The sequence below is a fragment of the Cherax quadricarinatus genome, chromosome 77 (genome assembly GCF_038502225.1).
Source record: "Cherax quadricarinatus isolate ZL_2023a chromosome 77, ASM3850222v1, whole genome shotgun sequence".
Classification (NCBI taxonomy): Eukaryota; Metazoa; Arthropoda; class Malacostraca; order Decapoda; family Parastacidae; genus Cherax; species Cherax quadricarinatus.
Genome location: NC_091368.1, coordinates 2,422,459 through 2,439,735, shown reverse-complemented (window position 1 = coordinate 2,439,735; position 17,277 = coordinate 2,422,459).

Here is a 17,277-nt window from a genome sequence, read left to right as displayed (position 1 = left end):
ATACAGCGCCCGGGGGGGGGGATGTGGAAGGCATTCAGACTTAATTCGGGGAACTGGAGCACAGTTCCAATTCCCTAAATCAAGAGCCCCTCACCAACATCAAGGAACCTTCCATGAGGGGACCACAAGGGTAAGATATGTAATATAACCCAATAGTCAATATAAACTCGCTTATATCCGTTGGTTTTAAGATTTTTAAGATAAGATAAGATTTCGTTCGGATTTTTAACCCCGGAGGGTTAGCTACCCGGGATAACCCAAGAAAGTCAGTGCGTCATCGAGGACTGTCTGACTTATTTCCATTGGGGCCCTCTATCTTGTCCCCCAGGATGCCACCCACACCAGTCGACTAACACCCAGGTACTTGCTGCTAAGTGAGCAGGACAAGAGGTATAATGATACCCGTCGAAATGTTTCTAGCCCCACCGGGACTCGAACCCGGGCCCTCCGTGTGTGAAGCGAGAGTTTTGCCAGCCAGGCCACGGGGTAGATACACGTACATCATAATACTAATGGGGAGCGCTAAACCCGTAGTGACATAACTACAGGTACACAAATGATCATACATAGCATCATGTGTAAACTATCCTCCAGGACAGCTCAAAAGTGTCAAGAGTGACATATTTCCATTAAGGTTGTGGAAAATTACATTTATCTGAATGTATCATTATGTACATAACAGTAAATGAACAAAGATAATTATTATTTATCAGTTAGACAAGTAGGAATTTGGGACACCTAAGTCGCAAAAAATGTCCCCCTTCGATACCTACCACTGTCATATCCACAAGTTGCTCTGGACCTATTAATTATAAATAAAAGATACATCACCAGGAATTCTGGTAAATATATAAATTTGTGGACTGTATATTAAAAATAATAAATTATTATATATATATATATTATATATATATATATATATATATATATATATATATATATATATATATATATATATATATATATATATATATATATATATATATTATTATTATTATTATCACACTGGCCGATTCCCACCAAGGCAGGGTGGCCCGAAAAAGAAAAACTTTCACCATCATTCACTCCATCACTGTCTTGCCAGAAGGGTGCTTTACACTACAGTTTTTAAACTGCAACATTAACACCGCTCCTTCAGATGTTGCAGTTTAAAAACTGCATATATATATATATATATATATATATATATATATATATATATATATATATATATATATATATATATATATATATATATATATATATATATATATATATATATATATATATATATATGCAAAACAACCACTCTGAAAGAATAGAGAAATTCCAAGCGCTTTCGTGACTACTCACGAAAGCGCTTGGAATTTCTCTATTCTTTCAGAGTGGTTGTTTTGCATATTCTGAAATCACCTGTTTACTGTGATCTTATTGCATATATATATATATATATATATATATATATATATATATATATATATATATATATATATATATATATATATATATGCAAAACAACCACTGTAAAAGAATAGAGAAATTCCAATCGCTTTCGTGACTACTCACATTATCAAGGAACTATGAAAGTAAAGCATCCAAGGAAGGTATATAAGGGGTCTGGCCAACACCTCACTATCAGATCCCACAACAGTTAAACACCTGACGCACGCCGACCCAACTGGACAGGTCCTTTGCACTACCCACCAACAAACTATTCTACCCAAGAAAATTTTAAAAATTATTTGTCCAGTGTATTATTAAATTCTTCCCAAATTCTATTAATTATAAATGGATCTAATTTATATAAACCAAAGGAAATATTCATATTATTGTCAAAACTGCTTTTTATGAAACAAGATTCAATAATATTCCTGTCGACCATGGACTTGCTTGATACTACTTTCTCAACTTTTTGAAAATCAATTGGATGGTTAAAATCTCTTACATGAATAAATAGAGCATTGGAATCTTGTCCAGTTCTAATGCTATATTTATGTTGTTTTAATCTTAGTTCGAGATTTTTACCAGTTTGACCGGGCGATAAATGACATGCCCATGCACTCTGCCCCAGGGCCAGACTCATGGAACTCTGTGTTCATCAAGAACTGCAAGAAGCCCCTATCACGAGCCTTTTCCATCCTATGGAGAGGGAGCATGGACACGGGGGTCGTCCCTCAGTTACTAAAAACAACAGACATAGCCCCACTCCACAAAGGGGGCAGTAAAGCAACAGCAAAGAACTACAGACCAATAGCACTAACATCCCATATCATAAAAATCTTTGAAAGGGTCCTAAGAAGCAAGATCACCACCCATCTAGAAACCCATCAGTTACACAACCCAGGGCAACATGGGTTTAGAACAGGTCGCTCCTGTCTGTCTCAACTACTGGATCACTACGACAAGGTCCTAAATGCACTAGAAGACAAAAAGAATGCAGATGTAATATATACAGACTTTGCAAAAGCCTTCGACAAGTGTGACCATGGCGTAATAGCGCACAAAATGCGCGCTAAAGGAATAACAGGAAAAGTCGGTCGATGGATCTATAATTTCCTCACTAACAGAACACAGAGAGTAGTCGTCAACAGAGTAAAGTCCGAGGCAGCTACGGTGAAAAGCTCTGTTCCACAAGGCACAGTACTAGCTCCCATCTTGTTCCTCATCCTCATATCCGACATAGACAAGGATGTCAGCCACAGCACCGTGTCTTCCTTTGCAGATGACACCCGAATCTGCATGACAGTGTCTTCCATTGCAGACACTGCAAGGCTCCAGGCGGACATCAACCAAATCTTTCAGTGGGCTGCAGAAAACAATATGAAGTTCAACGATGAGAAATTTCAATTACTCAGATATGGTAAACATGAGGAAATTAAATCTTCATCAGAGTACAAAACAAATTCTGGCCACAAAATAGAGCGAAACACCAACGTCAAAGACCTGGGAGTGATTATGTCGGAGGATCTCACCTTCAAGGACCATAACATTGTATCAATCGCATCTGCTAGAAAAATGACAGGATGGATAATGAGAACCTTCAAAACTAGGGAGGCCAAGCCCATGATGACACTCTTCAGGTCACTTGTTCTATCTAGGCTGGAATATTGCTGCACTCTAACAGCACCTTTCAAGGCAGGTGAAATTGCCGACCTAGAAAATGTACAGAGAACTTTCACGGCGCGCATAACGGAGATAAAACACCTCAATTACTGGGAGCGCTTGAGGTTTCTAAACCTGTATTCCCTGGAACGCAGGAGGGAGAGATACATGATTATATACACCTGGAAAATCCTAGAGGGACTAGTACCGAACTTGCACACGAAAATCACTCACTACGAAAGCAAAAGACTTGGCAGACGATGCACCATCCCCCCAATGAAAAGCAGGGGTGTCACTAGCACGTTAAGAGACCATACAATAAGTGTCAGGGGCCCGAGACTGTTCAACTGCCTCCCAGCACACATAAGGGGGATTACCAACGGACCCCTGGCAGTCTTCAAGCTGGCACTGGACAAGCACCTAAAGTCAGTTCCTGATCAGCCGGGCTGTGGCTCGTACGTTGGTTTGCGTGCAGCCAGCAGCAACAGCCTGGTTGATCAGGTGCTGATCCACCAGGAGGCCTGGTCACAGACCGGGCCGCGGGGGCGTTGACCCCCGGAACTCTCTCCAGGTAAAACTCCAATAAACTTTATCGCAAATTTTACAAGGAATCTTATAGACACATCCATCAGTATCCCAAGTTAAACCCAATACATTACTACACTTTGGCACTTCATCTCCAGGGTAATCTTTACTTATTTTGTCCTTTAATTTGGACGAATTACTATTCCATTCCCTCAGAGGCATATTTGCACTTTGCATTATTTCATTAGCCTCTCCATAAGTCATTAACAGTTCCTCTTCAGTTGACGTCACACCCAGGAAATTGTCCACATAAAATTGTTTGCTCATTACTTTACTCAATGGACTTTCCATACGTTAAGGTGTGCATTTATCGTCGCTTGAAGTAGGAACGGACTGGATGTAGCACCAAATAATACGCTCCTAAAGCTAAAGGTTTTCAGAGGGCTAAGTGGGTCACTAGGATTCTCAGGCCATAAGAAGATAAGATTTCGTTCGGATTTTTAACCCCGGAGGGTTGGCCACCCAGGATAACCCAAGAAAGTCAGTGCGTCATCGAGGACTGTCTAACTTGACGATCTGTTGGAGTGTGAGCAGGGTAATATTTAGTGAAGGGATTCAGGGAAACCGGTAATTTTCTTATAGTCGGACTTGAGTCCTGGAAATGGGAAGTACAATGCCTGCACTTTAAAGGAGGGGTTTGGGATATTGGCAGTTTGGAGGGATATGTTGTGTATCTTTATACGTAGTATATGCTTCTAAACTGTTGTATTCTGAGCACCTCTGCAAAAGCAGTGATAATGTGTGTGGTGAAAGTGTTGAATGATGATGAAAGTATTTTCTTTTTGGGGATTTTTTCTTTTTTGGGTCACCCTGCCTCGGTGGGAGACGACCAACTTGTTGAAATAAATATATATATATATATATATGTATATATATAATATATATATATATATATATATATATATATATATATATATATATATATATATATATATATATATATATATATATATATATATATATATATATGATATACCTGGAGAGAGTTCCGGGGGTCAACGCCCCCGCAGCACGGTCTGTGACCAAGCCTCCTGGTAGATCAGATTATTATAATAAAGAAGCGCTAAGCCACAAGGGCTATACAGCACTGCCCTGATGGATCAGAGCCTGATCAACCAGGCTGTTACTGCTGGCTGCATGCAATCCAACGTACGAGCCAAAGCCCGGCTGGTCAGGCACCGACTTAAAGTGCTTGTCCAGTGCCTGCTTGACAGCCAGGGGTCTATTGGTAATCCCCCTTATGTATGCTGGGAGGCAGTTGAACAGTCTCGGGCCCCTGACACTTACTGTATTGTCTCTTAACGTGCTAGTGACACCCCTGCTTTTCATTGGGGGGATGTTGCATCGTCTGCAAAGTCTTTTGCTTTCGTTGTGATATATATTATATATATATATATATATATATATATATATATATATATATATATATATATATATATATATATATTATATATATATATACACACATATATATACATATATTTTTTTTTTTTTTCAACAAGTCGGTCGTCTCCCACCGAGGCAGGGTGACCCCAAAAAAAGAAAGAAAATCCCCAAAAAGAAAATACTTTCATCATCATTCAACACTTTCACCACACTCACACATTATCACTGCTTTTGCAGAGGTGCTCAGAATATAACAGTTTAGAAGCATATACGTATAGAGATACACAACATATCCCTCCAAACTGCCAATATCCCAAACCCCTCCTTTAAAGTGCAGGCATTGTACTTCCCATTTCCAGGACTCAAGTCCGACTATATGAAAATAACCGGTTTCCCTGAATCCCTTCACTAAATATTACCCTGCTCACACTCCAACAGATCGTCAGGTCCCAAGTATCATTCGTCTCCATTCACTCCTATCTAACACGCTCATGCATATAATATATATATAATATATATATATATATATATATATATATATATATATATATATATATATATATATATATATATATTATATATATATATAAATTAGAATTGTAGATTATTCACAGGTTGGGTATACATGGGTGGGTTGTGTGGCGTTTTAAAATGCAACGACTTTAAGAGCTGGTGAACCCTGTAGCTGAATGTCCTTTGCTCATTCAGAGCGTTATAATCATGGGGAAGCGCTAAACCCGTAGGGACTATACAGCGCCTATGGAGGGTACGGGGGAGGAATTGGAAGGTATATAGGCTTAATTCACTATACACTCTAAATAAAGAGCCAATCACTAGCATATAGGCTTAATTCACTATAGATACACTCTAAATAAAGAGCCAATCACTAGCATATAGGCTTAATTCACTATAGATACACTCTAAATAAAGAGCCAATCACTAGCGCCGAAGAACCTCCCTCGAGGGGGAAGTTGATATAATGAAGCACTAAACCCACTAGGGTCATACAGCCCCTTAGGGAGGCAAGGGAAGGTTATAATTTCTAAGTGGCTCAAATTCCTTGAATCAAGAACCTTCACTAACCCATAGGAACCGCAGCACGTGGGAAGCACTAAACCCATAGGGGGTATAGAAGCTGTGGAATGAGGCAATGGTGTTTGATCCAAGGAAGGACACGTGCAATTCCTTGAATCAAGAACCCTTTAGCATCAAGGCACGTCCCCCCCCCCCCCGAGCGGTATTACCAATTTCACTGGTCATCCTTCTCTTACTACAAGCTGGACCAGTTTGACGGTGCCTGCCTGTACACTGCAGGTCGAGTGATGCTGCCTGCACACTGCAGGACGCGTGATGCTGCCTGCACACTGCAGGCCGAGTGATGCTGCCGGCACACTGAAGTTCGGATGGGTGATCTTGCTTGTGTGCTGATGGATGAAGTTACCCACACTCGTGGATGTGTTGGATGAAGTTACCCACACTCGTGGATGTGTTGGATGAAGTTACCCCCACTCGTGGATGTGTTAAGACACTACAAGACAAAGGATGTGGAGGCTGCCACACACTTCTCACCTGCAAATGATTGACAGTTTGCTGCTGCTCTGGGTTAATCTACCATACATGGGGAATAGGAAGCAATCAGGTTTGATCCAAGGGAGGATAAATTCCTCGAATCAAGAGCCTCTCTGCAGCATCAAGGAAGGACCCGAGGGAAAATATTTAAGGAAATAAATAACTTATACTGTATGAAGGTAAATGGTCGCAATTTAACACCGATTAAATTATGTTGTAATTTTTAATATTAAAAATTAGTACATCAAAAGTAAATTAGAACTAAAATACATTTACATATAAGTCGCATGTTAGCCTTGAATTAGCATCATTTTTTTCCAAATGTGACTTATCCAAGTTCAAAATTTAGTAAACTAATAAAATGAATTTGATTTTTTTTTACTGTATTTCCAGAATGAAATGATGTAAAAATTTAAATTATAAGAATATAAAATGTTTGTATATAATTAAGATGCTAGTTCAAGTTTCACCAGCCCACCGCGCTGAGGTCTGCGACCAACGGGCTGGACCGGGGTTAATCGTCCAAAGTTTCTCAAGAGAATCTTTGTTACATGGAACCCCAAACCACGCACCTAGGGTTACTTCGGTTGATTACCAGTGGCAACAGGGTTACCACCAGAAATCGCTCACCAACAACCAGGACATCAGGCTGAGGTGATATGCTGCCGGCCAGCTCCCGGGGGAAGCGGCGCGAGAGTGTAGGGAAGGGGAAACAAGGTTGGTGGGAAAGGGAAACTCCAGCAAACACTAAATAACTTACACTGTGCCAATATTGTGTCAACATCAAAATGTGGAGTAACCAATTATGATATTTAGGCAACATTGTTGCAATGCAATGTTATGTAGTGAGCTGCTGGGAAGGATTTCACATATATAAGACAAAATGCAATAATTTTGGATATAGTCCAATACAATTACACACAGTCCTATATATATATATATCGATCGAGGATCGTTCCTCGCTTTGATAACCTATTGTACGAGGATCATTCCTCATTCTGCCCAATAAAGGGCTCATTCCTCTCAACTATCATTCGAGGCTTATTCCTCGCTCTGTCCAACAATTGTTCGAGGCTCATTCACCGTACTTATTATCGTTTAAGGCTCATTCCTCCCTCTGCCCATCACTAGAGGCTAGTTCTTCTGCCCAACTATCGTTCGAGGCTTATACCTCACTGCCCAATAAAACGCTCATTCCTCTGAACTATTGTTAGAGGCCCATTCTTCACTCCGCCAAATTATCGTTCAAAGCTCATTCCCCGCTGTCCAACTACTGTTCGAGGGTCATTCCTCCCTCTGCCCAACTCGTTCGAGGCTCATTCCTCTGCCTATCGTCTGGGGCTCATTCCTCACTATGCCCAACTATCAGTCGAGGCTTATACCTCGCTCTGCCCAATCAGGCTCCTTCCTCACTCCGCCTAATTATCATTCGGCGCTCATTCCAACTATCGTTTGAGGCTCATCACCCGCTCTTTCGTTCGAGGCTCATTCCTCCCTCTGCCCAACTATTGTTCAATTATCATTCCTCGCTCTGTCCACTGATTGTTCGAGTATCATTCCTTGCTCTGTCCAACCATCGTTCGAAGATCATTCCTCGCTCTGTTCAACTATCGTCCGAGGCTCATTCCTCACACCGCCAAATTATCGGTCGAAGCTCATTCCTCGCCCTGTCCAACTATCGTTCGATCATTCCTCACTGTCCAACTATCGTTCGATGCTCATTCCTCCCTCTGCCCAATTATCATTCGAGGCTTATACCTCGCTCTGCCCAATAAAAAGCTCATTCCTCTCAACTATAACATGTTAAGAGGCCCATTCCTCACTCCGCCAAATTACCGTTCAAAGCTCATTCCCCGCTCTGTTCAACTACCACTCGAGGGTCATTCCTCGCTCTGCCCAACTCGTTTGAGGCTCATTCCTCACTGCCTATCGTCTGGGGCACATTCCTCACTATGCCCATCATTCGAGGCCTATACCTCGCTCTGCCCAATCAGACTCCTTCCTCACTCCGTCTAATTATCATTTGACGCTCATTCCAACTATCGTTTGAGGCTCATTCCCCGCTCTTTCGTTCGAGGCTCATTCCTCCCTTTGCCCAACTATCGTTCGACTATGATTCCTCGCTCTGTCCACTGATCGTTCGAGTATCATTCCTTGCTGTCCAACCATTGTTCGAAGATCATTCCTCGCCCTGTCCAACTATCATTCGAGGATCATTCCTCACTCTGCCCAACTATCATTCGACGATTATTCCTTGCTGTCCACCTATTGGTCGAGGATCATTCCTTGCTCTATTGTTCAAAGCTCATTCCCCACTGTCCAACTATCGTTTGAGGCTCATTCCACGCTCTCGTTCGAGGCTCATTCCTCCCTCTGCCCAACTATCGTTCGACTGATTGTTCGTTTATCATTCCTTGCTGTCCAACCATCGTTCAAAGATCATTCCTCGCTCCGTTCAACTATCGTCCGAGGCTCATTCCTCACTCGGCCAAATTATCAAAGCTCATTCCTCGCCCTGTCCAACTATCGTTCGAGGATCATTCCTCGCTCTGCCCAACTATCGTTCGACGATCATTCCTCACTGTCCAACTATCGTTTGAGGCTCATTCCTCCCTCTGCCCAACTATCATTCGAGGCTCATTCCTCACTGCCTATCGTTTGGGGCTCATTCCTCAATATGCCCAATTATCATTCGAGGCTTATACCTCGCTCTGCCCAATAAAAAGCTCATTCCTCTGAACTATTGTTAGAGGCCCATTCCTCACTCCGCCAAATTATCGTTCAAAGCTCATTCCCCGCTCTGTTCAACTACCGCTCGAGGGTCATTCCTCCCTCTGCTCAACTCCTTTGAGGCTCATTCCTCACTCTGCCTATCGTCTGGGGCTCATTCCTCACTATGCCCAACTATCATTCGAGGCCTATACCTCGCTCTGCCCAATCGGACTCCTTCCTCACTCAGTCTAATTATCATTCCACGCTCAGTCCAACTATCATTTAAGGCTCATTCCCTGCTCTTTCGTTCGAGGCTCATTCCTCCCTTTGCCCAACTATCGTTCGACTATGATTCCTCGCTCTGTCCACTGATCGTTGAGTATCGTTCCTTGCTCTGTCCAACTATCGTTCAATGATCATTCCTCGCTCTGCCCAACTATCGTTCGACGATCATTCCTCGGTGTCCACCTATTGTTCGAGGATCATTCCTTGCTCTATTGTTCAAAGCTCATTCCCCACCGTCCAACTATCGTTCGAGGCCCATTCCTCACTCTGCCTATCGCTTGGTTCTCATTCCTCACCATGCCCAACTATCCTTTGAGGTTTATACCTCACTCTGGCGAATAACTCATTCCCTAAACTATTGTTCGAGGCTCATTCCTCCCTCTGCCCAACTATCGTTCGACTGATTGTTCGTTTATCATTCCTTGCTCTGTCCAACCATCGTTCAAAGATCATTCCTCGCTCCGTTCAACTATCGTCCGAGGCTCATTCCTCACTCGGCCAAATTATCAAAGCTCATTCCTCGCCCTGTCCAACTATCGTTCGAGGATCATTCCTCGCTCTGCCCAACTATCGTTCGACGATCATTCCTCACTGTCCAACTATCGTTTGAGGCTCATTCCTCCCTCTGCCCAACTATCATTCGAGGCTCATTCCTCACTGCCTATCGTTTGGGGCTCATTCCTCAATATGCCCAATTATCATTCGAGGCTTATACCTCGCTCTGCCCAATAAAAAGCTCATTCCTCTGAACTATTGTTAGAGGCCCATTCCTCACTCCGCCAAATTATCGTTCAAAGCTCATTTCCCGCTCTGTTCAACTACCGCTCGAGGGTCATTCCTCCCTCTGCTCAACTCCTTTGAGGCTCATTCCTCACTCTGCCTATCGTCTGGGGCTCATTCCTCACTATGCCCAACTATCATTCGAGGCCTATACCTCGCTCTGCCCAATCGGACTCCTTCCTCACTCAAGTCTAATTATCATTCCACGCTCATTCCCTGCTCAGTCCAACTATCATTTGATGCTCATTCCCTGCTCTTTCGTTCGAGGCTCATTCCTCCCTTTGCCCAACTATCGTTCGACTATGATTCCTCGCTCTGTCCACTGATCGTTGAGTATCGTTCCTTGCTCTGTCCAACCATCGTTCGAAGATAATTCCTCGCTCTGTCCAACTATCGTTCAATGATCATTCCTCGCTCTGCCCAACTATCGTTCGACGATCATTCCTCGGTGTCCACCTATTGTTCGAGGATCATTCCTTGCTCTATTGTTCAAAGCTCATTCCCCACCGTCCAACTATCGTTCGAGGCTCATTCCTCACTCTGCCTATCGCTTGGTTCTCATTCCTCACCATGCCCAACTATCATTTGAGGTTTATACCTCACTCTGGCGAATAACTCATTCCCTAAACTATTGTTAGAGGCTCATTCCTCACTCCGCCTAATTATCATTTGAAGCTCATTCCCTGTTCTCTCCAATTATCGTTTGAGGCTTATTCCCTAGTCTTTCGTTCAAGGCTCATTCCTCCCTCTGCCCAATTATCATTCCTTGCTGTCCACCTATCATTCGAGGATCATTACTTGCTCTGTCCAACTACTGTTCGAGGATCATTCCTCCCTACGCCCAACTATCATTCCTCGCTCTGTCCAATCATTTGAAGATCATTACTTGCTTTGTCCAACTATCGTTCGAGGATCATTCCTTGCTCTGCCCAACTATCGTTCGACGCTCATTCCTCACTGTCCAACTATAGTTCGAGGCTCATTCCTTCCTCTGCCCAACTATCGTTCGAGGCTCACTCCTCACTGCCTATCGTCTGGGGCTCATTCCTCACTATGTCCAATTATCATTCTAAGTTTATACCTCGCTCTGCCCAATAACTCATTCCCTAAACTAGTATTGTTAATAATTCCTCACTCCACCTAATTATCATTCAAAGCTCATTCCCTGCTCTGTCCAATTATCGTTTGAGGCACATTACCTGTTCTTTCGTTTGAAGCTCATTCCTCCCTCCGTCCACCTATCGTTCGAGGATCATTCCTTGCTCTGTCCAACCATTGTTCAAAGATCATTCCTCGCTCTGTCCAACTAACTTTCAAGGCTCATTGCTCACTCTGCCAAATTATTGTTTGAAGCTCATTCCTCGCTGTCCATCGATCGAGGCTCATTCCTCACTCCGCCAAATTGTTCGAGGATCATTCGAGGCTTATACCTCGCTCTGCCCAATAACTCGTTCCCTAAACTATTGTTAGAGGTTTATTCCTCACTCCGCCTAATTATTACTCCAAGCTCATTCCCTGCTCTGGCCAACTATCGTTTAGAGGCTCATTCCCCACTCTTTTGTTTGAGGCTCATTCCTCCCTCCATCCAACTATTGTTCGACTATCATTCCTCACTGTCCACCTATCATTTGAGGATCATTACTTTGTCCAACTATTGTTCGAGGCTCTATCCTCCCTGTGCCCAACTATTGTTCGAGGCTCATTCCTCACTGCCTATCATCTGGGGCTCATTCCTCACTATGCCCAAGTATCATTCAAGGCTTATACCTCGTTCTGCCCAATAACTCATTCCCTAAACTACTTAGAGAATCATTCCTCACTCCACCTAATTATCATTCCCTCCATCCAATTATCGTTCGAGGCTCATTCCTCCCTTCGCCCAACTACCGTCTGACTATCATTCCTCACTGTCCACCTATTGTTTGAGGATCATTCCTTGCTCTGTCCAACTATCATTTGAAGCTCATCCCCCACTCTGTCCAACTTTCGTTTAAGGCGCATTCCTCCCTCTGCCCAACTATCCTTTGAGGCTCATTCCTCCCTCTGCCCATCTATTGTCTGAGGCTCATTCCTCACTCTGCCTATCATCTGGGGCTCATTCCTCACTCTGCTTATCGTCTGGGGCTCATTCCTCACTATGCCCAACTATCAATTGAGGCTTATACATTGCTCTGCCCATCAACTCATTCCCTAAACTATTGTTAGAGGCTCATTCCTCACTCTGCCTAATTATCAAAGTGCATTCCCTGCTCTGTCCACCTATCATTCAAGGCTCATTCCTCGCTCTGCCCAATAAAACTAATTCCTCTGCCAATTTATTGTTCGAAGCTTATTTCTTGTTCTGTCCAACTATCATTTGAGGATCATTCCTCGCTCTGTCCACTTATCGTTCAAAGATCATTCCTTGTTCTATTGCTCAAAGTTCATTCTTCGCTGTCCAACTATCATTTGAGGATCATTCCTCACTTCACCCAACTATCCTTCAAGGATTACTCCACCAAACTATCCTTCAAGGATCAATCCTCAATCCATCCAACTATCCTTTAAGGATCATTCCTCACACCACCCAACAATCCCTTGAGGAACATTGCTCACTTCACCTACGAGGATCATTATTCACTCCACCCAATTATCCTTCAAGGTCATTCTTCACTCTGGCAAACTATCGTTTGAGGCTAGTTCCTCACTGTCCAACTATCGTTTGAGGCTTATTCCTCACACCACTTATCCTTCAAGGATAATTCCTCACTGTCCAACTATCCTTCAAGGCTCATTCCTCGCTCTAGCAAATTATTTAAAGTTCCTTCTTCACTTTGCCTAAAGTTACTCTGAAGACTTGTATATCCAATAAAGTTACTTGCAAAAACTGTATATCCAATAAAGTTATTTTGAAAGACTTGTATATCCAATAAAGTTACTTTGCAACACCTGTATATTCAATAAAGTTAACACTTTTAATAAAGCACTGTCCTAGCTAGCATTTTCAGTAAAATATTTGCTACATGCAACTTTTACACTCTTATTAAGCTACTTCCAGAAAGACAAATTGATCAATTGCTTCCCAATTTTGTGATCACCCCTATTTTACATTTACACTCGCCCAAATGACTGTAAACAAAGTTCCTAATATAGCTACTGCCTAATAAATCTTACATTAACCCTAAGTTTGCCTAAGATTCTCTCCCAATATAGGCATTTTAATAGAAACAGAATATCATGCCAAGACTTAACCATTCCCATTACTAACTTTGTTAATTGTAATATTACATTTTGTATATTATTGTAAATCTAATTAATCACTTCAGTTACCTAGTATTCATTAAGATATATTAAAATGACCTGCTCCATAACCTGTGTCAATATACAGAGTAAGAATTAGGATTAGTCTGCCCAAAATGCCTAGACATGCTAGAGGCCGTCTTTGTCAATATTTTATATGTAAACCACATATAAGCTTTGCAAGGAAATTAATATTTTCATTGCTAAGTTGTTGCAAGAGTTGAAAAATTTATACATGATTCAGCCTAAGTTAATTTTAAAAATTTTAAAAGCCATGAGATTTTGCAAAATGAATGCAATGAAAAAAAATTATAATTTACCGTAATTATAAAAAAGCGCTAAACTTACAAGGGTTTTACAGTATTTACGGTAATACAAATATTTCCTGTAAAGTAACCAATAATTTTCCATAAAACAAGTAATTATTTTAATTAATTCTCATAAATTATTTTCCCTAAAATAATTATATTTTGTAAATTTTGCCCAGAACTAAAAGTGAACAAAACTTTACATTAAAAATTTTGAAACACAATTCCCTCAAACTTAAGTTGCTTACCTCTAAGTCACTTATCAGTGGCTATGCAGGGGAGGTTAGTGGTCATGCAGGGAGGTTAGTGGCCATGCAGGGAGGTTAGTGGCCATGCAGGGAGGTTAGTGGCCATGCAGGGCGTCTAATGCCATGTTGGGGTTAAAATATATTTAACAAAAAATAAATTACACATTAACAAGTCAACTAAAATTTTTCATTACCTGAATTTAATAATACAAACTCTGACTAACAAATTTAAAAATTCTCATCTTTTATGTTAATTCAATTTTTAAAAAATAAAAGTTCTTCACAAGTCTGAGAATTCTCTATTATATATTTTTAACTATACTTTTTTTCCAGTTTGTTTTCCTCAGCCTCAGACTTTATAAATTAATTTATTTCTGAGTTATTCATTATTCTCAGAGTATTAATTTACTGATCTTCATTCTCCATAACTACAATTTCAGCTTTTGTTCAAGAAAGTTTTACTAGTTATCATTAGTATAGCTTTACTACACTTTGTTGGCTGATATTAAAATACAGTAAACGTTTATTAAAAGTGTTAAATTTTTTTTCCCCCCCAACAAGTCCGCCGTCTCCAACCGATTCAGTGTGACCCAAAAAAATAAAGAAAATCCCCCCGAAAAAAATACTTTTATCACCATTCAACACTTTCACCTCAGTGACTATGTGTGAGTGAGGCGAGTGTTAAATGATGAAAGTATTTTCTTTTTCGGGATTTTCTTTCTTTTTTGGGTTACCCTGCCTCGGTGGGAGACGGTCAACTTGTTGAAAAAAAAAAAAAAAAAATTAACACTTAATAAACATTTACTGCATTTTAATATCAATCAATAAAGTGTAGTAAAACTAATGATAACTAGTAAAACTTTCTTGAACAAAAGCTGAAACTGTAGTTATGGAGAATAAAGATCAATAAATTAAAAAAACTCTAATAAAGAATAAATCAGAAATAAATTGATTTATAGTCTGAGGCTGAGAGGAACAAAATTGAAAAAAAAAACCATTCAACTGAGAAACATTTTCAAATATTTAATTGGAAACATCTAGAAAAAAAATAGCGAGTAAAAAACATTTTTAACATTTAAACATCACATTGAAAAAATCTGGAAAAACATTTGTGAATAATTTTAGGAAAAAAATAAAGAATTATTCAAAAACATTATACTGAATTTAAAGAAGTAAACATAAGGCTACAACAAATTAGTTGAAAACATTAAACATTACATCCAAAAACATTATTAACCTGAAAAACATTATTAACCTGAAAAACATTATTAACCTGAAAAACATTATTAATCTGAAAAACATTATTAATCTGAAAAACATTATTAACCTGAAAAACATTATTAACCTGAAAAACATTATTAATCTGAAAAACATTATTAACCTGAAAAACATTATTAATCTGAAAAACATTAACCTGAAAAACATTACTAATCTGAAAAACATTATTAACCTGAAAAACATTATTAACCTGAAAAACATTATTAATCTGAAAAACATTATTAATCTGAAAAACATTAACCTGAAAAACATTAATCTAAAAACATTTATTAACCTAAAAACATTATTAATCTAAAAAACATTAACCTAAAGACATTATTAACTGAAAAACATTAACCTGAAAAACATTATTAATCTGATAAAAAAAATATTAACCTGAAAAACATTATTAATCTGAAAACCATTATTAATCTGAAAAATATTATTAATCTGAAAAACATTAATCTGAAAATCATTATTAATCAGAAAACATTATTAGAACTGAAAACATTAATCTGAAAACATTATTAACCTGAAAAACATTATTAATCTGAGAATTATTAATCTGAAAAACATTATTAATCTGAAAAACATTTTGAAAAACATTAACCTGAAAAACATCATTAACCTGAAAAACATTATTAACCTGAAAAACATCATTAACCTGAAAAACATTATTAATCTGAAAAATATTATTAACCTGAAAAACATTTATCTGAAAAACATTATTAATCTGAAAAACATTAACCTAAAAACATTATTAACCTGAAAATCATTAACCTGAAAAACATTATTAATCTGAAAAACATTATTAACCTGAAAATCATTATTAACCTGAAAAACATTATTAATCTGAAAAACATTATTAATCTGAAAAACATAATCTGAAAACATTATTAATCTGAAAACATTAATCTGAAAATCATTATTAATCTGAAAAATATTAATCTGAAAAAAAAACATTATTAATCTGTAAACATTATTAATCTTAAAAAAAAAAATTATTAATCTGAAAATCATATTAATCTGAAAAACATTATTAATCTGTAAACATTATTAATCTGAAAAAAAAAATATTGATCTGAAAACATTAATCTGAAAAACATTATTAATCTGTAAACATTATTAATCTGAAAATCATTATTAATCTGAAAATCATTGTTAATCTGTAAACATTATAATCTGAAAAACATTATCAATCTGAAAATCATTATTAATCTGTAAATATTATTAATCTGAAAAACACTATTAATCTCAAAAACATTATTAATCTGAAAAACACTATTAATCTGAAAAACATTATTAATCTGAAAAAAATTATTAATCTGAAAATCATTATTAATTTGTAAACAACATTAATCTGAAAAACAATATTAATCTGAAAAAAACATTATTAATCTGATAAAAACATTATTGATCTGAAAACATTATCAATCTGTAAACATTATTAATCTGAAAAAACATTATTAATCTGTAAACATTATTAATCTGAAAACTCTAATCTGAAAATCATTAATCTGAAAACATTAATCTTAAAAACATTATTAATCTGTAAATATTATTAATCTGAAAAAAAAAATTATTGATCTGAAAACATTAATTTGAAAAACATTATTAATCTGAAAATCATTATTAATCTGAAAATCATTGTTAATCTGTAAACATTATAATCTGAAAATCATTATTAATCTGTAAAATTATTAATTTGAAAAACACTATTAATCTGAAAAACATTAATCTGAAAAACACTTAAACTGAAAAACATTACTGATCTGAAAAGCATTATT